Consider the following 23703-nt stretch of genomic DNA (forward strand, 5'->3'; position numbering starts at 1 on the left):
CCCGAAGGAACTTTCCTGTGTGGGAGGGGTTGTTTCTGAACTTGGGGGTAGAGGGTTGGGTGGGGGTTGGGGGGAGATGCGTCAATGCCTTCATCACCTCTTCCTCCACATATTGCTTCTTGGACATGTCATAACAAGGAAATGGGGGCAGGAGGACCTGGTAGTCCTCAGGTGCTGGCAAAAAGTGTTCCTTTAGTTTAAAGGGACAGACAGCATGCCGCGCCATCACTGGTCTCCCGTGTCGCGTCTGCAGTTTTGCCCTCCAGCCCGAATATGTGTCCTATCTGCCCAGGGCTGGGCGCAGGACGTCCTAGGCACTCCCTCACCAGCAGCCTGGTCCCGGAACATTTGGCTTCAGGGTGGCTCCAATTTAACTGCATCTGCCTGGCTTACAGAGAGCTTCCTTCCCTCATGGTGGAACGGGACGATGATGGTGGGGCAAGTAACCCTGGTGGGTTCCTAGTAGGGGAACGGGTGTGGGAAGTACTCGCTCTGTGCTCACAGCCCAGAGCATTCCCCAGTGCTCAGGTGTTTTCAGAAAACTGACTTATGCTTAGCCCATGGGGTGGTCTTAGTGGGACTCGCAGAATTTATGAAACTGAACGAATATTCTCATCCTACTTGACTGATGAGCAAAGGGAACCTCCCCAGGTGTCCGGTTAAGTGGGACCAGGCTTCTCAATTTACCCTCTTAACTTCTTTTAGAACATGTGCTGCTGAAGCCAGAGCTCTTAACTTCTTAACCCCGCCCCCACTAAGCCTCCTGTTCCACAGAGGACCCCTGAGTACACGTTGTCTGATGACCTTGACCTTCTGGAAACCACCCCATTCTTTGCTAAACACCCCACAGCTTTCCTCCCACACCATGTAGGACTCTGCTGTGTGGCAAACAAATCACGTTTATGGCTGCGGAACAATCCCTTGTCTGCTATCCTTTTGTGAGAGAGGTGTCCAGGAATCACCAGAACTAAACTACAGACAGTGGTCTTCAATACCAGGAAATATGGGGACAGTGGCAGATGAGTGAAGGAGACACTTAGAATAAGGCAGACATGAACTAGTTTGAGCTTTCCTAAAACAGCATGAGAGAGCCTGTTTCTTTGTGGTTCATAAAATAAGGTTTCATCATGATAAAGTCAGGCTCATGTAATTTTAAGATCAGAAGTTACATTTATATCCATTTCCATCAACCTGTCACCTGAACTAGACCCTCCTACTGTCCCCTCAACGCTATTATAATCTCTGCTTGCACACTGCTTCTCACTCTCATCAGTAGAATTTTCCCGTTTGGGGCAGAACCTGCCTCCGTTCCCGATCCCCCCACTTTGGCTTTCTGGGAGATGGACACGTACCCCATTTCCCCAGGTCTGCGATGCTCCCCAGTCTTTTCCTAGGCTTCATTCCATGCTGTGAATGTTTTGTCTGTGACTCATCTTAGCGTCTCCATCAGTGTCCTTTCTGACTGGCCCGGGGACACTTGTTTATTTGATACCATCTACCTAAAACCTATTCCTCTGTGGGACAAATGTCTCCCTCTGCAGCCTGACCCATTCAGAAGACAGTGTTAGCATGAATTTCACCATCAAGATCATCACCTCCTGACCAGGCGGTGGCGCAGTGGATAGAGCACCGGACTGGGATGCGGAGGATTCAGGTTCGAGACCACAAGCTCGCCAGCTTGAGCGCGGGCTCATCTGGTTTGAGAAGAGCTCACCAGCTTAGACCCAAGGTCACTGCCTCGAGCAAATGGTTACTTGGTCTGCTAAAGGTCCCCGGTTTAAGGCACATATGGGAAAACAATCAATGAACAACTAAGGTTTCGCAATGCACAACGAAAAACTAATAATTGATGCTTCTCATCTCTCTGTTCCTGTCTGTCTGTCCCTATCTCTGACTCTCTCCCTGTCTCTGTAAAACAAACAAACAGACACATCATCACCACTGTCATCATTTGTTCCAATATATTTTTTGAGGCTTAAGGTTATCAACGTAGGACAGGTGCCAGAGGATTTGGGCAGGTTTGTACATTTCAGCCAAAGACAAAGATTCCATATGGGAAAAGGTGGTGAGGAAACCCTCTTCTCTGCCTTAAGGGAAGGAAGGGAGGGAGGGCTGAAAGGGGAGGAAGAGAAAAATGAAAGGAAGGAAGGCAGGAAGTTGTCTTAGTATATTCTGATAATGTGAAGATGGTGAATTCCTGAAGAGGGCCAAAAATAAAAAATCCACTAAAAGAATAGAAAAAGGTGCAAACATTATTTGTATATAATGGAAGCATTCTGAAAAGCAAACAAAGTATGAAAACCATGTTTTAATTCAGTGGTAATCAGTAAACTGAAAGCATAAACAGTTAAGACATCCTTACTTATGCCCATAAGGGTGATAAGAAAATTAAAAGTTGAAGTGAAGATTTGGAGAAAGCTCACACGTGACTGGAGTTAGCAGGAATTAGCACAGCGCTCTCGGGGTTATAGCTGCTGGCTGTGTCTAGTCAGATGGGAGCTGTCTGTCCCAGACAAAGTGTTGCACATGTGCACAGAGATGTACAGTACACGGGGATTCTTTTGCAGCAAGCACATATTTTGAAACAGCTTAAATGTTTATTAATAAATAATTGGATAAAGTGTTATATAAATAATGTCTTTTATGTAAAAGTTTAAAGTGCAGAAACAATACTTTAAAAAGTTTGAAGTGCAGAGCCCTGGCCGGTTGTCTCAGTGGTAGAGCGTCTGCCCAGTATGTGGATGTCCCGATTCCAGCACACAGGAAAGCAACCATCTGCTTCTCCCCTCTCGTTTCTTCTCTTTCTTTCTCTCCTTCTCTTCCCCTCCTGCAGCAGTGGCTCAAATAGAGTGAGTTGACTCTGGGCACTAGGATGGCTCCATGGCCTCTGCCTCAGGGACTAAAAAATGGCTCTGGTTGCAATGGAGCAACAGCCCAGATGGGCAGAGCATCGCCTCCTAGTGGCTTGCCGGGTGGATCTTGGTCAGAGCACGTGTGGGAGTCTGTCTTTGCCTCCCCTACTCACATTAAAAAACAAAAGCTTAAAGTGCTGAAATAGATACATGTGTCTGAAGGCATGTAAATACACAAATGAGAATGATACATAAAAGCATCAGAGTCACTGGCCGGTTAGTTCAGTGGGATAGAACATTGTCCCAAACACCAAGGTTGTGGTTTTGATCCGTGTATGGGCACATAGTGGAAGCAGCTGGTGAATGCACAACTAAGAGGAACAATAAGTAATTGCTTCTCTCTCCCTCCTTTCCTCTCTCTGTCTCTCTAAAATCCATCAATTAAAAACACACACACAAGAGAACACCTTCAGAACTTTAGTCATCTCGGAGGGCAGAGGGAGGGGCAGCGAGAGGCTGAGGAGGCGAAACACATCAATGGAATTCTATGTGTAATGTTCTAACTTTCCAGTCAAACAGAATAGCTGCAGGGAAAATGCTGGAATACTCATTGCAAATGGTAGGCTTTTTGTTCCATAACTCTGTACTTTTTCACTTAAACACTTTGCTTTGTAACTGCATAATATTTAAAACTGAGTAAATGAATATGGTCACATCTGAGGTATCATATCGCTGTATGTCACATCCTTGCCTATTCTAACACCAGGATGAGTGACACAATATTGGGCCTCATTTGAATGCAACATTTATGCCAATTGATGCCAATGGTTGTGTCAATTTCTGTTTAAACCTACTGGGATGCAGAAGGGTGATGACTGGGAGACAGGGACCTCAGTGGCAGCCTGGGACAGCACTGGCTCGACACTGAGCAGGAAGTGAGTATCTCATGAATCTGTCCTGCATGTTGGTTCTTGCTTTGTGGTCCTGGCACCTCTGTCTCTCCACAAAATGCTCAGGAGCTGAAAGCAATCTTGCTTGGACAGAGAAAAAATTGCCTTGGTGTAAATGACTGACTTGTTTGAAGTCCTAGGAATTTCCGGGCCCTAGAAGAAAGTTCAGTGTACCTTCCCATGGGACGGCGGGGTAGGGACAGGACTCCTTCATGATCTGACAGGAGAGGAAGTACTTTTTCTAGCAAGTTTGTCTACTTTGATGACAAAAAATAAAATAAAATAATGTTCCACTCCTCATTCCATAAACAATGCTTTCTTCATCTGATGCCTTTTCCAGTTGGAGGCACATAATCAACTGATTTAACACATTTTGTGTTTTCTTTTACAGTTAAGGGGAAAATGGGTAAATGTGCATTGTGTTAGCAGGGCATTGTGTTAACATCTCCTCCTTTGCTTCAAGTTCTATATGGACATTTGCAAGTACAATGTGAACTAGGAACTTAGCAATGGAAGTGGTTCCTCCATGGAGAATTCTTCTTATTCTGAACTGGAGGTGCCCCTCAGGCCTTCCTGACTCTGTGTGGACACTTGCATTTTATTCTTTTCTTGTTTTTATTGTAGAAGAGAATGGAAGCACATCCAAAGAGCAGATATGGAGCTATGGCTGAAGGTAACAAAGCCTATAGGCTTTCAAGGGGCACAGGTCCCTCACCTCCAACATAGTGACAGAAACCCAGTTATTTTAAACTGAAGAAGGAAAAAACAACACTCATTTGTTCTTTCTCTCCCCCAGCATTGCACCCGCACCTGACCCCACAGTACCGTGCTCTCGTGCACAAGATGTGTGTGAAACATGGAAATGAAACTCCAAGTCAGAAGTTGGATGCTTGTGAACTGAACTGAGAATAAAGTTTCTCTTGCCTTGTCTGCTCTGAGCTGAAAAATGGCATATTCCCCCGAGAGATGTTAGTAATCGTGTTTGCCACAAAACACCCCACACTCTGCAGGAAAGGAGAGAGCAACACAGAGTAGAAGGAATTGAACGATGAGTCTTAGGAACCTACAGTGAACTTGGTACCACTTGGGATCATAAGAGCTCCAGAAGTCCTCAGGTCTCAACGTCCTCCATCCTTTTAAGGTCTCAGCTCTTGGCTCAGTGGCGCCCTCTCCAACACCACTTTTGTTAACTTCCTGTAGTTCCACAAGCCAAGTAGATGATCTTTCCAACACACGTGCTTCTAATGGTCTTCTATTCCACTCTTCCTCAGCCGCCTGTCCAGGGTCACCTCCTGGACTTGGCCGTCGACATTAACTGTGACCTTTCTGCTGTGTCCGTTTCAAGCACTCAGCTCACCACCCAAAGAGCAGAGACCCAGGGACCCTCCACTGGTCTTCGGTGGGAGGGCATATCTGAGACTTCCTTTCCTCCCTTCTGCACAGATGTGCCTGGGAATGTGTGGCTGAGAAAGAGGTGGTAACCTTTTCCCACTTGTGACTTCTCAGCCTCTGCCTTCCAATGTCACATTCATTTAGCATGAAACTGGCCTAAGCACCATCCAGGAAAAACACAGGGACCTCCTTTCTTTGAGGAAAACTGTACTTCCCTGGTCTTGGTGAAGGGCTTGGAGCACCTCCTCAGTGTGGCAGTTATTCCTCTTGGCTGTGGGTGCAAAGTTGGCTTCTTATGTGGATTTCCAATGACCCATGAACCTTCTAAAGTTATCAGCAAACCCCTGTATGCCTTTAGATGGGACTGTTCCCCTGGGGTGGGGGGGCATGGCTCTCATGAGATACCATGAGGGTCTGTGACCAAAAAATCTGAAGAATCACTATCTTTGTCTTCTTTCTTTCTTTCTTTCTTTCTTTCTTTCTTTCTTTCTTTCTTTCTTTCTTTCTTTCTTGTTTCCTTCCTTCCTTCCTTCCTTCCTTCCTTCCTTCCTTCCTTCCTTCCTTCCTTCCTTCCTCTCTCTCTCTTTCTTTTTCTTTCTTTCTTCTTTCTTTTTTTTCTTTCTCACTTCCTCTCTTTCTCTTTATCTCTTTCTCTCTCTTTTTTTTTATAGACATCAGAGTAGAAGATAACCAGTCTGCATCCTCCCCTCTAAGGATCGTCCTGGTGGGCAAACAACTTACTTTGCTGACCTGTGTTTGAGTCAAGGCTGTGGGCGCAGGCTGTGACCAGGAAATGCCAGCTGGCCATGGGTGCGTGGAATGGGAGGAGCATCCTGGTGGTTGTCTCACCCTCCATCTTTGAGGCAAAGGGCCCGAACCAAGCATGTAAAAGGACATTGGGGACTGCTACCGGTTCTTGGTCCCAGGGCCCCACGTTCTGCTGCTGGTGACGCAGCTGGGCCGCTTCCGCTTCATGTCCCGGGACACGGTGGCCATGAGAAGGGTGAAGGAGGTATTTGAGACAGGAGCCATGAGACACTTGGTGGTCTTCTTCACCCATAAAAAGGACTTACATGGGGGTCCTTGCGTGAGTATGTAACCACCATGGACAACCTCAACGTGCGGAGCCTGGTCCAGGAGTGTGACAGGAGGTACTGTGGCTTCAACAACCAGGTCACAGGGAGGAGCAGAAGAGGCAGCTAGAGGAGCTAATGGCTGTGGTGGAGAGCCTGGAGCGACAGCACCAGGGAGCCTTCTACACAAACGACCTCTTCTTCGGAGAACTGCTGATCTGGGAAGGCAGAGGAGAAAACCACACGCACTACCTGGCCAAGGTGCACAGGTGCATTGAAAAGCAAAAGCGAGACGTGAAGAAGATGAATCACTGGGTGTACAGGGTGTTCCTCAGAGTCAAAGAGTGGATGCTCTCTCACATTGGGATAACTGCTTTTCTTGTGATATGCATTTTGATTCTTCTTGTGATATGCATTTTGATTCTTCTTGCCATTCTGATTCGCTTGGGCATTACTGGTGGATACTGAGCATTTTCAGCTGACTTCTCCCATCAGCTTTCTTTTTTCAGACTCACCATCTCTGTCTATGTTTGTAAGTGACCTAATTTGCTTAGTACTTAGTCTCAGTTCTGATTTATTTTCCTACGTCAGACATGTCATTCATGTTCTCCAAGGGCTTCCAGATAAATAAAACCTAGAGAGAAAAATGTGTTTTTTTTCTTATTAAAAATTATCAATGCAAATGATAAATAAACTGGACACCACCTTAAAATCTTTGGGAAGATTAGGCTTTGCAGGAAAGAGGGTGAGCGAACTGTGATGTTTATTCACTGTTGAGGGAGAAGACATGTTATATTAAAATCTACTAGAAGAACTCACTTTATTCAGAAACACACTCTGGTGTCATTGTAGGTTATAAGGAAAGAGACACATAGTTGCCCCCACCCAGAGAGGTTGATGATATTTGGGAGACAATTCTGGAGGTTGAAGGTTCCTGAGAGGGAGGTAGAAGGGGACCTGGACTTGAGGGGAGGAGATAAAAGGGGTCACAGAGGCGGGGTGGGTGGCTCCTTGGGCAAAGCAGAGGCAGCGACCGGGAAATAAGGGTCCGGGCTGTATGGAGCAGGGACAGAGAAGGGGCAGACCACACAGTCTCAGACTTTATGCCATTTAAAGCTTGGAGAGGTCTTTCATGGAATCAGTAAGTGTGAGGTAAGAATCTAAGACCAGAGGACTTGGTTTGAGAGCACCTGATTGTTTGAACTTGATATTTGCTTTGGACTTTGTTTCTGTTTGACATGGGTGGCTCAGTCTGGGTTTCATCAGAAAGTCTAGTAGTCCATATTTTAGCTGACTATTAGCCACAGCTATAAGCCAACAACTGATTAGAATTGTTTTCCAAGGTCTCTAAATGGGACATTGCCGCGGACCAGCGCAGCTTCCAAATAACTGTGCGGAATTAAGGAAACACACTTTGTCAGAACAAAACCGATGGGACCGGGAGGACTCCTCAAACTGCCTGGCAGCATCTGAGTGCCTCACAGCCTCAGTTCGCTTTATTATATGGACCTATGCAAATCAAGGACCCTGATACAAAGTTGCACATCAAAGGCTAAGACAGGAACTCTCCCAAGGCAAAAACAGTATACATTAGTGAATTTTACAAACATCTGAAAACAAAGAGTCAGAGGAAGGGTATGTATATTGCTTCCTGCAACCCAAGGAAGGAAGGGGAGTGGGTGCAAACACAGAGCATCAAAGCCAAATATGGAGATGGAGGGGGTAGAACTTAAGCCCCCTGCCAAGCCTTGAATCTATAATGGCTTTTTGCCATTACCGGTCCACAACATATCCCCCTTTTCTTTTTAATTTGTGTGCGGAGATTTGCACTCATCTGATTTTCTAATTTGGAGGCAGACGGAGAAAATACAGAATAAACACAAAATTAGTATAGCCAATGCTAACAGATACCCAAAACAAGTATACTAATACATCACAGTAATTAAAGCCTTTAAGCAAACTCTTTAAGCTAATAATACAATAAGAATCTATAAAAGAGTAATGTCTTTAAAGTGTTCACTAAGTCCAAGTTGGCACCAACACCATTCCAAATCTCTGCAAATGCAACCCAACCCCAGTTCAGTCCATCAAAAACTGTCACAGGAGCAGGAGTCCAGGAAAAGTCCACTTTCAGGAGAAGTCCACATGGCACTGGAATTGCTGTCACACTTCCACACTCTGCAGCTAGCATCAAAGTCCTAATGACCGCTGCTTCCCAGCTGGCAATGACCCAGGTAGACTGGAAAAGCCATCTGCAGCACGCATGAAGACGGAGCTTCCGTTTTCTTTAAACTGGAAAGATGAACCCAGGGGTCCTATACTGGAGCTTTACAGCCATGGAGTGGTGAGGAGAACCTTGGGATACACCAAGCTGGGTGGCAGAGGTAATTTTGTAAATTGGCAAAAAAGGAAAAAAGGAGCTCTGAATTAGGAGTAGGTCCTAGCCTAAACTATGAGTGGGGCATTGAGGCAGGAGGAATAAAAGAAAGACTGTATATTAATCAAAGCAGCAGAAAACAGGACTATCAATACCCACAACAGAGATCTTCGAGGGAAGAATAAAAAACCTGAATATTCAGGCAAGACCTAGTTAAATGACCCTTGTGTAAATGAGACCAGTCTACCAGCTACTTGGAAGAAATACCCCAGGCTCGTCCACAGTGTCGTAGATGGGGCTGACGGCCCTGGGCACCTTTTAGCCTTCAGTGGCAAATCCCAGTATTCTGGGCAAGGTTAGGTCACAGGTGGATGGAGCAGGTCTGGAAGAGACTGAACCCTCCCTTAGAGGAGTGAGGGGGAAGCCTACCTTCCAGTGTGTCCCTTCTTCCTCACAGCAAAGGCATGTAAGCCTGGCAGGCTTTGGCTTAAATGACCATCCTTTCCACTATTGAAGCAGGGCCCTGATGAAGTTCCAGTTGGAGCGTTGGAGCCTCTGAGGGCGTATGCCAAGAGCTAGTATTTTACCTGATCTCCTTTGGGCTTTTTCGGCCTCTTGGTACCTTAAAAGCCATGCTCAGAAGATCTCGCTGAGGGGCTTGAGAGTCCCTATCTGCCTATATATCTGGAGCTATTCAGAAAAGAACAAAACAGTGTCATTAGCTGGAATCAAATAAAAGTAAAAAAAAAAAAAAGGTAGTAGTTTGCAGGACAAAAATTTGGGCATCTCTTGTACATCAGCATTCAAGATAAACTGTTTGAAGTAAAAAGCGTAACAGGGTAGACCTGCAGGAGCTCCAGGACATGACTACCCCCCCTTTTCTTTTTATATTATTTACAATTGAATTACACTTTACAATATTTTGACTTCAAATATTGCAAGAAATTCTTGACTTTGTTAACTTTTAACAAAAATAGAGTAAAAGCACCTCCAAACAACATTCCCACACTTATCAAAACACCCCCTTAACATTAATTAACAGGCACTTTAGAGAGTACATATCAAAACTGAAAAATCCCATTGTGATCTTCATTATTCTTCTACAGCAAAAAAATCTTTACACCTTTATTATGTAAATCTATGCTGCTTCAAGCCTTTCACTTGCGGCCTGGAGCAGCCTGGCCAAACCAGCAAGTCTTTTGGATCCAAAATGAGCGTGCTCTACTTATTCCAAACAAAATTATATTTATATAGGGAAATGAAATTATTCCCGTTTTGTTTTCAATACTACAGCCGGCACTTCCAAAACTATTATTATCATTACTTTTCATGTAAGGACTTATTCAGGCCTTATAAACAAAAACACTTAGACATTAAACAAAGACTTCACATACAATCACACAAATCAAGAGTGAAACCCGGGGTTTTAGAGATTGAACTATGGCCTGCTTGATCTTAAGTAGGGCTATCTTAATAGGAACGTAATAAGGATATATACTAAACAGAGATCTCTCTCGAAAAATCTCAAGACGGCCGTATGAGATTTCTATTCAGCAATACCCAAATCAGGCCCCCCTTTCGCCCTCTTTTCAAGCAATGGATCAGGAAAATAAAATGATCTAAAACATTAAAAAAAATTAGATAATAATTGAGAAAGGGAAAAGAGCATAGTAACTCTTATGCAATTGCTCTTGTGAAGTGAGTCTCTCATCTAGAATCATGGTGTCTCACCAGTCGTTCAGGGATCCACCGAGGAGCTTCAGCAGACCTAGGAAAAACACACACATATCCTCAGCCCCATAAGAGAACAGGGTCTGGCCCTTGCCAGATTCCTGTGAGTGGGTCCCTCCATCGCACTTCAGGGAAGGCTTTCCTTGCAGGGTTCCAGAGTCTCTCTGCTGCTGAATGACCCTGTACATCAGTATTTAAAAAATTTAAAGTGAAAAGAGCATGACAAAGAAGATTTGCAGGAGTTTGAGGGTATAATTCCCCTTTTTTAATTTTTTCCAATTGGTTTTTAAGTGTTTGATGTGCACGCTCTACAATGCCTTGACCCTGGGGATTGTAAGGAATTCCCGTCCTTAGGTCAAGTCCAAAAGTCTGACAAAATGTAGTAAATGCTTTTCCTACATATGCAGGAGCATTGTCAGTTTTAATCAGTTTAGGAAGTCCAATAATAGAAAATGCATACAAGCAGTGAGCTATAACATGTTTAGCAGTCTCTCCTGTTCTGGCAGAGGCTACTATAAATCCGGAATAAGTATCTACTGTAACGTGGACAAAGGATTGTTTGCCAAATGAAGGTATATGATTAACATCCATTTGCCAAAGTTGCCCCGGTAGGAGTCCTCGAGGGTTAATTCCAAACGAAGGGACAGATTGTAATATAGGGCACCTTGGACAAGATTTAACAATCTGCCATGCTGCTTCCCGAGAAAGTTGAAACTGTTTACGCAGGGCTGCAGCGTTCTGGTGATGGATAGTATGAGACTGAATTGCTTGATCTGTCATGGTTGCTCCAATAATTTTCTTTTGGGTAGCTTGATCAACAAGGGCATTCCCTTGCGCTAAAGCTCCAGGGAGCATGGAGTGAGCTCGAATATGTCCTATAAAACATGGAGCTGTATGTTGACGTACAAGTCTTTGAAGAAGGAGGAACTGCTGAAATAGTTCCTCATCAGCAGTTGTCCCTAAGACAGCAGTCTCTATAGTGGAAACAACCATAAGTAAATATCTGCTGTCTGTATATAAATTAAAGGAGGAGTATGGCAAATGCTGAAAAGCCATGATAATGGCATGTAATTCTACTCTTTGGGCTGATTTTAAGGTGACTGTTTCAGTATAAAGCTGTCCATTGATTATTAAGCCTGCTATTCCTGAGCTGGATCCATCAGTAAAGATTGTAGGTGCTTCAGGAATGGGCTCATTAACAATTGTCTTAGGAAATATAAAGGTAGTAATTAATGAAAATTGAACTATTTTATCAGCTGGGTAGTGAGAATCAATTTGGCCTGTAAAATTTGCAAAAGCGATTTGCCATTTTGTGGAAGTTTCCCAGAGCCATTGTTGTTGATCCTTTGAAAAAGGAACAACAATAGTCTGTGGCTCAAAACCTATAAGCTGCAAGAGTCGCCTACGCCCCTTGATAATCAAGGAGGCAACAAGATCAAAATATGGAGATAAAACTTTCTTAGGAGTAACAGCTAAATGAATCCATTCAATAGGACCTGAAGCTTGCCACAATAGTCTTGTTGGAGTGTAACTTGAGGGACATATTAGTAGGGCAATTGATTCCTCAGGATTTATGCGTTTTAGTTGTGCTTGCTGCAAGGCCTTTTCTACAAGCTTTAAAGCTTGTTGTCCCGCAGGTGTAAGTAGCCGAGGAGAAGCTGGTTCAGCTGAGCCTCTAAGAATATCAAAAAGTGGCTTCAGTTCTCCAGTAGTTAATTTCAAGGAAGGTCTAAGCCAATTAATGTCTCCTAACAGTTTCTGGAAATCGTTTAAAGTTTGCAAATGATCTGTCCTGATTTCTATTTTCTGTGGGCGAATTTGTTGTCCCTCAATAATTTGTCCTAAATAAGAAAAAGGTAAAGATTGCTGTACCTTTTCAGGAGCTATATAAAGTCCTGATTTTTTCAGAGAATATTCTAGTTGTTGCAAAATGGTCAACACAGTGTCTTTATCTGGATGAGCAATAAGAATATCATCCATATAATGAATTATGTATGCCTTAGGGTGTTGCCTTCGTACTGGAGAGATGGCTTGAGCAACATATTTTTGGCACAAGGTAGGACTATTAGCCATACCTTGAGGCAAAACTCTCCACTGGTATCGCTCCATGGGAGCCTGAAAATTAAGTGAAGGAACACTGAATGCAAAACGCTTGCAATCATGAGGGCTTAAAGGAATAGTAAAAAAGCAATCCTTCAAATCAACAACTATAAGGTGATAGTTCCATGGAATGGCAGTAGGAGAAGGAAGTCCTAGCTGGAGAGGACCCATAATTTCCATAGTCTTATTTATTGCTCTCAAATCTTGTAATAGCCTCCAGTTTCCTGATTTCTTTTTAATGACAAATATAGGCGTATTCCATGGACTATTAGATGGTTCAATGTGCCCAAGCTGTAGCTGTTCCTGTACCAATTGAGCAGCTGCCCTAAGTTTCTCCTGAGAAAGGGGCCATTGGTCTACCCATACAGGATTATCTGATTTCCAAGTAATTGGGTCTGCACAGTGCATTATTGGGGTAGCAGGAGCTACCAAGGCCCCTATGCAAAATTTTGATATCCTAATCCATGCCTTCTGGTATTGGGTGCCACTTCTATGGGGGTGAGAATTCCTCGCTGTTCTTTCCCTAGACCCTTAGTGGGCAAAAATCCCTGATCAAGCATTTGAGTGCTAACTAAACTATTAGGACTGACAAGCAATGCCCCCATATTTTTCAAAACATCTCTACCCCATAAATTAACTGGCAATTCAGGGAGCACATAAGGCTGAAAAAATCCAGAATGACCTTCTTTATCTTCCCATTGTAAAAAACTAGAACTTTGTTGAGGGGATTTACTCTGCCCTATACCTTGTAATTCTGTGGCTGCTGCATGAGTGGGCCAGGAAGGAGGCCAATGTAGCTTTGCAATAACAGATACATCAGCCCCAGTATCTAAAAGCCCTTTAAATTTACGCCCTTGTATTGTTAGTTCCATTTCAGGGCGTTCCTGACCTATTTTTTGAATCCAATAGGCAGTATCAGTGGAGCCAAATCTTTGATTCTCTTGGGGTCCCTTTAGCAGGGTTTGGCCTTGTCTTAAAAGAGGTAAAAGGATTAATTGAGCAATTTTCATATCAGGGGAGATAGTGACTATATTCCTCAAAGTGTGAGCCATTACTTTAATTTCCCCTGTATAATCAGAGTCTATCACTCCAGGAAGAACAAAGAATTCCCTCATAGTTAAACTACTTTTGCCTAACAAGATTCCTACTGTGTTACTGGGAAGTGGCCCAAAAATTCCAGTGGGTATGGCTTGAGGTCCCATCTCTGGAGTCAATACGAATTGGGAGGTGGGACTGAGGTCCAGTCCTGTACTGCCTGTTGTTGCCTGGGATAGTTGGGCAATGTTTGGCCTACTGGAATCTGAATTTGCTGAGGAAACACTGACATTGCCCCTATTGTTTGATGGGGCCGGGGAGGGCCCCATTGTCTGTTTCCCTGTCCTGCGGTAGTACATTTAGGCCTCCCTTTATTCTTCCAATGTTTCCCATGTCTACAGAGTGGGCAGAGGTCCGGAGCCTTAAGGGCTGGCTGTCCTTGAGGGAGAGGCCGAGACCAATATCCGGGGAAAGCAGGGCAGTTTTTAGCAAAATGCCCCGAACCCCCGCATTGAAAACAGTTTCCACGGGCAAAAGTACTTCCCTGACCTTCCTTCCTTCGCTTGTTCTGTCCTTTATCAAAATTTTGTCCTGGAAATCTTGCCTTATTACCTGTGGTAAAGGCAAGACCTTGCATGTATGAAGGCCCAACATCAGCGCAAATTCTAATATAATCCTCTATATCTCCCTTTTTGCGGTGAGGCCGAAGTGCAGCCTGACAAGCAGAATTAGCATTTTCATAGGCTAGTTGTTTTATTAAAACCTTTCCCACATTTTTATCCCCTACTATTCTTTCAACTGCTTGAATTAGCCGTGAGACAAAGTCTTGAAATCGCTCGTCTGCACCCTGCCTAATTTTACCAAATTCTTCTGGTTTGGTCCCTGGAATAGGCAGGCATTTCCATGCCTGTGTGGCTAGCTGATTAATTATATCATAAATAGCTGGTCGATATTCTAATTGAGTTGCCATATGGGCATACTGTCCTTCTCCAGTTAACATATCTACAGTAACAGCAACCTCCTCTTGCTGATTTTTCTCATCCAGCTCTATAGCCTTTTCATGAAAGTTTGACTTCCACAACAAATAATCACCCCCAGAGAGACAAGCACGAGCAATCGCCTTCCAGTCATTTGGGGGAAGAGCCTTTGCACTAATGGTATCTAATAAACCAAGTGTAAAAGAGGCAGTAGGCCCATACTGAGCACAAGCAAGTTTAAGCTCTTTCAGAGTTTTAAAAGGTACAGGTTCATGTTCTCGCACTAGTCTCCCTGTATCATCCTGTCTTTCCACAATAGGAAAACAGGCAAAGCCATCAATTGTTTCCCCTATATTTCGAGCCTGGTCTATAGATTGTTGGAGAGGAGATTTCCCAGATTTTGAGCTATAGACTATGGAATCAGCCCGATAAGGGAACGGAGGAGCAGAGGGTTGAATGTAGGAAGGAGCTGAGGGCAGCGGAGGCCCCGCGGCTAAGGCAGCCATAGCCACTGATTTTTCATCCCCCCTGTCATCCTCAGACTTCAAGTTATCCTCATATTCACATCCCTCTGTTTCCGGCTTACCCTGATACTCTTCAGACAATGATTTGTCTTCATATGGAAACATTTTTACAAAAAGGTCCCTTACTTTTGACCCTATCTGTCCCATATTCTTTTACTCCCAACTACACTTTCCCCAAAAACTTTCTTTACTCACTGTGTGCACTTCACTTTGGGGAGTTCCGTCACCTTCCTTCAGTTTTAGTTTCCTCGTACTCAAGTCGTCTGTTCGGGTGCCACTTGCCGCGGACCAGCGCAGCTTCCAAATAACGGTGCGGAATTAAGGAAACACACTTTGTCAGAACAAAACCGATGGGACCGGGAGGACTCCTCAAACTGCCTGGCAGCATCTGAGTGCCTCACAGCCTCAGTTCGCTTTATTATATGGACCTATGCAAATCAAGGACCCTGATACAAAGTTGCACATCAAAGGCTAAGACAGGAACTCTCCCAAGGCAAAAACAGTATACATTAGTGAATTTTACAAACATCTGAAAACAAAGAGTCAGAGGAAGGGTATGTATATTGCTTCCTGCAACCCAAGGAAGGAAGGGGAGTGGGTGCAAACACAGAGCATCAAAGCCAAATATGGAGATGGAGGGGGTAGAACTTAAGCCCCCTGCCAAGCCTTGAATCTATAATGGCTTTTTGCCATTACTGGTCCACAACAGGACATGATCTCTTATGTACAAGCTTTCATGCTGTTACAGAGCAAGAATTCCACTCAGAAGGATCTAAATTGATGGTTCAAACAGGGGGAAAGATGTCACTCCTGCCCAGAGAGTAAAACTCAGAAAGGAGAGAAATGAGAGAATGAGTCTTTTAAACACTCTAAGTCTTCCTTCTGGAGGCCATGGAGGTGCTGTGGTCCTGGGAGCAATGGGTGATTAATACCACCCCCACCCTGTGTGGCAGCAGAAGCAGCAGAGGAACTGTCCCAACTCCATGTGAAGGAGGAATCCGGCACTTTAAAAACTCAGGTGGCTGGCCATGGCTCTATCCACTGAGACAGTGGCCAGGGCCTCTGGTACCCAATTTGTTATCTGTGACTGTTGAAAAGACTCAGTTCAGAATCTTCTGGCAGCAGGAAGGGCTGTGTCTCCCTGAATTCCCCCAGCTGGTTGTCCTAGCTGTGTGCGGCTGCTGCTTGTTCTCTCGGCTGTTTGATTATTTCAGGTTCTCTCTTCATCTCAGCATGTTTTTTTGGGGGGTGGGGGGTGCTTCTTGTTCTGCAGAATCTGGCCTCATCCTTCTTGTCATCTTGGGGCTGCATTTGAGTTTGGCTTACAATTAAAAAAAAAATTTTAAAGAAGTGAGAGGCGGGAAGGCAGGCAGACAGACTCCCACATGTGCCCAAAGTGGGATCCATCTGGCAAGCCCCCTCAGGGGGGTGCTCAGCCCATCTGAGACCACTGCTTCATTTTTCAGCAACTGAGCTATTTCAGTACCTAAGGCGAAGGCCATGGAGCCATCCTCAGCACCTGCAACCAAATTGCTCAAACCATTCTATCCATGACTGTGGGAGGGGACCAGAGAGAGAGAGAGAGAGAGAGAGAGAGAGAAATGGGGGAGGGGGAGTGTAGGTGAAGGGGGAGAGGGAGCAGAAGAGAAGCAGATGTTCACTTCTCTAGTGTGCCCTGAGTGGGGATTGAGCCCAGGAATTCCACATTCTTGACCAGCGCTCTGCTGCTGAGCCAACTGGCAAGGGCTGTGTTCTGTGTCTTTTAATGCATGAAAGCTTGTATTGTCTTATATTTTAAGTGAAAATACCCTCCTGTAATTTTTAAATAGTACTATTTAATTCTCTTTTGAAATTAAATTGATTGAGGTGACATTGATTAATAGTACTGTATAGGTTTTGATTGTACAGTTGTAGGATACATCGTCTGTGCATTGCATCGTGTGCATACCACCCACAGTCAGGTCATCTGCAGTCTCCATATATTTTACACCCTTTACCCTATGGCCCCGTCCCATCCATCCCGCTGGTAACCAGCACACTATGGGCTGTGACTATGAGCATTTGAAAAACTGGTCCCTCTTCTATGTGCATTTGGTCTTCTGTGGGAGGGTGAGCTTGCTCTACCCGGGGGCCTGGGGATGCTTTCGGGCAGGGGTGGTCTCAGGACCCACTGAGCTCACACCAGCATGGCAGTCTGCCCGCTTCCCTGAAGACTTCAGGAGCCCTTCAGGTCCTCTGTCTCTCTCAAAAAACCACAATGTAAAATATTTCTTGTAGTGTTGTGTAAGTTGTTGACAACCGCTAAATTCTTCTGTAAAGGGTCTGAGTTCAGAAAGAGTCAGGGCAGAGCGGATGCGGTGTGTGTGGAGGAGGGGTTGGAGGTCCTGGGAGCCCAGGGCAGGGAGCGGGTGCCGAGGAACGGGGTCAGGCGGGTATCAGAACGTCTCTCTGCGACACCCTTCCCCTGTTCGCTCATCACCGAGGCCTCTGTGGTCCACCAGGACAGGTGTGAGGTGGGGGAGGGAAGGCCATATTCCGGTAACTGTGCACGAATGCAGAAGGGCAGCCTCTGGGTGGTTGTGGGGATGGAACATGAGGAGACCGGAGAAAAGGTGGAGGAGAGGACAGAGGCGTGGTGTGAGATTCCTGGTCACAGTGAGTTTCATGGCTGTGAGTCTCAGGGCTGCACAGGGCTCTGTGCTTGGAGGGGCCCTACTTGGTTTAATGCTCTGTAATATCATCTTGAACTACTCCTTTATTTTTGATCAAAGTGTCTGGGAGTTTGCTTTTGAGCCCAACCTTATGAATTACAAGGTTGGTTTTGAACTCTGTCTTTATTGGAAGTTAAAAAACTATTACCTAGGGTTCTTCAGGGTGAGATAAGTTCTTAATGCCAATAACTGGTCCAATGATATGGTCACTAACACCATTGTTTCCAAAGCTAGCTGCTTCCGTCCATGGGTACTCACCCTACTGTCCACTGCTTCCAGCTGCATCGGGTCCTCTTAGTGCCCACCCTCAAGCTTAAGCACCGACTGATCAAATTTTTGATCTTGTGAATCAAAATGTATAATACTCTCAATATTTTTATGGTGATGCAAAAGAAATCTAGAACATCCTGTCAACTGTGAACACTGCGACAGTCTGCTTCTCACCTGGAAACATTATTAAGAGCCTGTTGACTCACCCCCGGGTAAATCTCAGATAAGCCACCTGTCTGGCCTGAGGTGGGAGGCGGTGGAAAGGGCTGGAGGGAAAGGTGCCTGCTGACTTGTTGGTCATGCTGACTTTCAAGCTTGCAAGAGCCCTATGGATATAACCAGAGAAGCTGTGTGGTCACTGGAAGACTTTTCTCCAGCCTCCTCTTCCTCTTTTCCCCTGGATACCAATAGTTTAGACCTCTTTGGCTTTGTACCTGAGACTTGTTAATTTGGAAATGGGTACCTTGAGACCCTCCTGAGATACCACACTCAAATCCCATATCATATAATCACTAGCAAGCACCCCGAGGATACACCAAGTTGCATTCCCGACTCTCTTCTCCCAGAATCCCCTGCAGTCTCCCACTGCACTGGGGAACACGACCAGGTACTATGCCGAAGTTTCTGGGCAAGACTAAGGTCATTTCCCAGGTGCAAAACCCTGAGGTTTCTGGCTTGAGCCCAAATTTGGTGGCTTGAGCAAGGGGTCACTGGTTTGGCTGTACCTCCCCCCGGTCAGGGCGCCTATGAGAAAGCACCTATTCAACTAAGGTGCTACAAGTATGAGTTGATACTTTTCATTTCTCTCTCTTCCTGTTTCTCTATCAGTGTATGTCCCTCTCTCTTTCTCTCACTAAAAAAAGAAAAGAAGATTAAGAAAAATTAAATCATTAATAAGAGCTTCTTGTATCCACTGTATAATGCAAACACCAACTGTAGCTTTGGAAATTTAGGTACCAGAGCAGGTTCACAGAGGAAAAGGTTTCAATTTGGTAAAACTAAAGCAGCCAGAAGGTTATGGGACAATATTTCTGTCTCTTTAAAGGTGAACATTACCCATGGGCCCCACCCACTCCGAACTCCCTGGCTCAGTGTTTTGGGTGGTTCAAACACTTTCCCCTTCCTAACAGTTACTGCATAAGCGCCAGCTCAGAGGACTACTTTGGAGAAAACCTGAGAGCTCCTCAACCTGCTGAATAGAAGGTGAGCCTGGCTGAGAGGGGCCTTGAGGACAGAGCTGTGAGGGCAGGAGGTCCAGGAAGTGAACAGGGGGTGGGTCTGGTCTGGGAAAGAACCAGGGACCAGGGACTGGCCCGCAGCGCAGCAGGGAGATGCTGTCAGGGTGGCCATGGTGAAAGGTCGGACGGAAGTAAGGAGCGTTATTAGCACAGTGTCATACGTCTCATGTGTATTTACTTATTATTAAATTTTTATTGATTTTAGAAAGAAGGGTAGAGAGACAGAGAAAAAGAGATATAGATAAGGGGATAAATCATTCATTTGTTTTTCCACTTATTTGTGCATTCATTGTTTGATTCTTATATGTCCCTGACCTGGGATCAAACCCGCAACCTTGGCATATATGAGCAGTGCTCTAACCAACAGGGCTCCCAGCCAGGGCACGTCTCATACTTAACAGGACACGTGTGTTCTGACTGGTGGCATCTCATGCATTTGTTGTTTTGACAGGGTTGCCTGATTAACATTTCTTCTTCCTCAATATAATATTGATGTCTCCAAGGCAGGTTTTTACAGCTCAAAGACAATTCAGAGACAACCCAGTCTAAACCGCTCTCCTGACTGAAAAGGAAGCCTGATCCTAGCGTGAGCAGGGATTCTCCAGGGGGCACCCTCATCTCTGATGGCAGAGGACATCTAGAATGTGGTTTGTGGAATCCTTTTCATGATTTAGCAGAGAGAGGCTATGACCCCAGTAGTGTGATGTATGAGATGGAGCAGGGTTGCCCTGAAGGAGGTCAGGCCATTCTGGAGAAACAGTGCATGAGAAACCCTCCTGGGAACTTTCTCGGTACAAGCTTCCTGCCAGTTCTTCACTCAGCAAGAGTGTAGACCCCTTCCCTGCCCTCTCTCCATCTACCTCTGATCCAATGGGATTTTAGAATCACAGGCCTGAGAAGACACCAGGAAGAGGTGCCGTGTGCAGTGGTTAGGAGGGGACGTGCTGGTCAGACAGACTTGTAATTGGATTTCTGCTCTGCCTGGTACCTGTTAGCACTGTGACCTTGGGCAAGTGTCTCAGCATTTTGAGGACACATCAATGTTCTCATTTAAAAAGTGACAACATTTTTATTCAATCTTAAGGACTAAGTTTTTTTAATTTAATTTATTAAATAAAATTTAACAGGGTGACATCGATCAATAAGAATACATAGCTTTCAGGTGAACAGCTCTATAGTGTTTGAACTGTTGATTGTCTTGTGTGCCCATCACCCAAAGACAAATCATTCTCTGTCACCGTCTATTTGTCTTATGTGTGATATTTTTATGTAACCACACTTACTAGTCCTTTTCCTCCTTCTATTTCAAATCTTAGAAATATCTGCCCTAACACCAGCTTACAGAGAGATTAACCATGTTTGTTTTATTATTTATATGGATTAGGTTTTACATGTAGACTTCTCATCCGCAGGGCAGTTGAGTGGCGTGAGGCACAGGTGCCGTCTTGTCTTTTCTACGTGGTTCCACGGTTACCTCACAGTCGCTCTGCTAACCGTCTTTATCCTTATGGATGTGAGATGCTGCCCTCGGAATCTGTAACAAAATGCAATTGAAGTGACTATAAGGGCATATATTATAATATGATTAACTTGGTCTAGTTTAGAATTTTCAGTTTTCATTTCTCTGATCTCTCCATTCATGTACCAACATTGTTCTGCTGTAATTACAGAAACTACGATGTGTGACTCCTGGTGGACCTAGTCCAACCTCTTTGTATTTTTTCTCGATGCTGCCGGATAATTTTCTGTTTTCTTCATTCCAATGATCTTTGTAACCCATTATTTTAACTTTATGACCCAGTATTTAACTTTCTAATCTACTATTTATCACCTGCAGGGAAAAAAAGAATGATGGCAGAAAAAACATTTAATTTAGGTTAAAGTCATGTTAGGAAAGTATCCATTGATTTCAATCTTATAAAATACTTTCAACATGAGTCAGTGTTGAATTCAGGCAATGGTCTTTTCTGAAAGTAGATAATTTTCTTCCTCATCTATTAATGTGGGATGTGTTGTGACAATCAATTTTCTAATTTTGAACTATCCTAGTATATCTAAAAGAAGTCACATTTAATCATGGTGTATTACACTATTTGATGTTCAATAAATTATTTAGGATTTTGTTATTAATATTTCCAAATGAGACTATAGTTTTATTTACTGGTGAAGTCTTTTGTTAGTTTCTGAGACCAATATTGTACTTGATTCATAGAAATAATTTTAAGTTTCTATTCTTTCTTATATGAGCAGGATAAGCCTAAGTGCTTCTCAGATGATCAGATGTTTAAAGGTTAGATGAATTTCCTCCCCTTTGAAAATATCTACATCTTGTGCTCCTTTGTGGGAAAACACTACTTTATTATTTCTTCCACAGGAACTGAGCTGTGTCATCTCTGCTCTCACTAGGGTCAATGTCATAGACTATTACACATTTTCAGGGAGGAAAGAATGAAGAAAAGAGGTTTAGGAATGGTGCCCTCTTACATAAGTTGACCCTTTCCCTCTTCCCTTTCCTTCCTTAAGGTCTTGTGGGCACCTACACCCCAGAGCCTCTTGAAAGGAACATGGCCGGCGATCAGGACAACACTCTGAGGATTGTCCTGGTGGGAAAAACAGGGAATGGGAAAAGTGGGACAGCAAACAGCATCCTTGGGAGAAGTGAATTTGATTCTAGAATTGCTGCCTAAGCTGTTACCAAGTGTCAGACAGAAACACAGAACTGGAAGGGGAGGAACCTTCTTGTCGTGGACACCCCAGGGCTCTTCGACACTAAGGAGACACTGATGAAAACCTGTGAGGAAATAAACCAGTGTGTCATCCTCTCCCGCCCTGGGCCTCACGCCATCATCCTGGTTGTACAGCTGGACCACTTCACAAAGGAAGAGTACAAAACAATTGCATTGCTCAAGCACATCTTTGGGGAGGCAGCCATGAAGTACAGGATCATGTTGTTCACGCGCAAAGATAATTTGGGGAAGGGTCTGAGCCTGAGTCAGTTTATAGAAGAGGCTGACCTGGACCTAAGAAACATCATCCAGGAGTGTGGAAACCTCTGCTGTGCCTTTAATAACAGCCAAAGATCAGACAAGGCTGAGAGGGAAGGTCAAGTAAAGGAGCTGGTGGAGCTGATAGAGAAGATGGTGCAGGAGAACAGGGGGACTCACTTCTCTGACACTGTCTACAAGGACATAGAGGAGAAGCTGAGATGTCAGGCAGAGGCCTTGGAGATAATCTATGCTGATAAATTAGCAAAGGAAATTAAACTTGTAAAAGGGCTAAATATATCAGACCAAGAAAAGAGGAAAAAATAAAATCTCTAAAGAAGAAATATGATGAACGCATTAAAAATATAAATGAAGAAGCTGGAAGAAATACATTTAAAGAACCGTTAAGTGGTCTTTGCACTATACTTTAAAATATATGGGATGCATTTGGGAAATAAGGTAAACTTTATTTTTTTTCTTCTTAATTTACTACGATTTGTTAATATGGTAGGTTGTATTTTCCGAAGACGGCCATAGCACTATCCTCTAACCTACCTATTCTTCTTGTAATCTGAGCTTTTTACTGTTTCTGTGGAGTCTGTATCCCCTACCTTTAAATTCGATGGGCATTGTGACTGTTTTTTATAAATAGTGGGTGGTTGTAGCTTCTGAGGTGGGATTAGGGACAAGGCCTCCTTGCTCTCTTGGGGCACTTGTCATGGAACTTGGCCACCATGTTGTGAGGAAGCCCATGTGGCCCATGGAGGGGCCCCATGAAGAAGATTTGGAGTCTCTGGCCCACTCCCCCCACTGCTCTTACATCAGCCAGCAGAGCCTACGTGGCCACCGTGCACGGGAGGCAACATGGACGTGGGTTCTCCCACTGCCAACTGAGCGCTGCAGATGGAGCCGCAGAGAACAAGGAGGAGCCGCCTACCACATCCTGCTCTGCCCCCAAATTCCTGTGAAAATAAATGCTTGTTGTTTGCAACCACAAATTTTGGGGTTGTTTGTTACACAGTGATAGCTTACCTGAAGCATCTTCCCCACTCATTCCCCACCCATCCCCACAATGCCAGCACACTTAAGAAGTGATAATATTGACATACTCTGGAAATAATATATCATTGAATTCGCAGACTAGAGTTAGGAAGATTCAGATAAGAACTCCTGCACACGCCTAGCGTTAGCACCACTGCTGATGCACATGGTTTCAGTCCGCGTCTCTGAGCGCTGTGTTAGGGAAGCAGCCGGCTTCTCCAGCAAGATGCTGTGCGGTCCATGGAGGCCTGGAAGTCGCTAAATTCTCTTACTGTTTTTCTCTCTTTTTTTTTTTAAGGCACCATCCTAAATTAAAATGGCCCTGAGTATAACTTAAAACTCTCTTCTCTGCCAAATGTTTTTTATTTGCCTCTGCAGATCCAACCTTACTCTCCTTCACCTTAGCTCTGTGTCCCAGGGGGTGATGTATGTGGATCTCATTGTTAAC

General features: G+C 44.5%; 2 pseudogenes; both read left to right on the top strand.

Annotated features, from left to right (window-relative positions):
- Positions 1–4465: 4465 nt before the first annotated feature.
- On the top strand, positions 4466–6735 carry LOC136318276 (GTPase IMAP family member 5-like; annotated as a pseudogene).
- A 12402-nt stretch (positions 6736–19137) lies between these two features.
- On the top strand, positions 19138–22832 carry LOC136318260 (GTPase IMAP family member 7-like; annotated as a pseudogene).
- Positions 22833–23703: the final 871 nt, after the last annotated feature.

This window comes from Saccopteryx bilineata, unplaced genomic scaffold, assembly GCF_036850765.1.
Source record: "Saccopteryx bilineata isolate mSacBil1 unplaced genomic scaffold, mSacBil1_pri_phased_curated manual_scaffold_23, whole genome shotgun sequence".
In the NCBI taxonomy this organism is placed as follows: Eukaryota; Metazoa; Chordata; class Mammalia; order Chiroptera; family Emballonuridae; genus Saccopteryx; species Saccopteryx bilineata.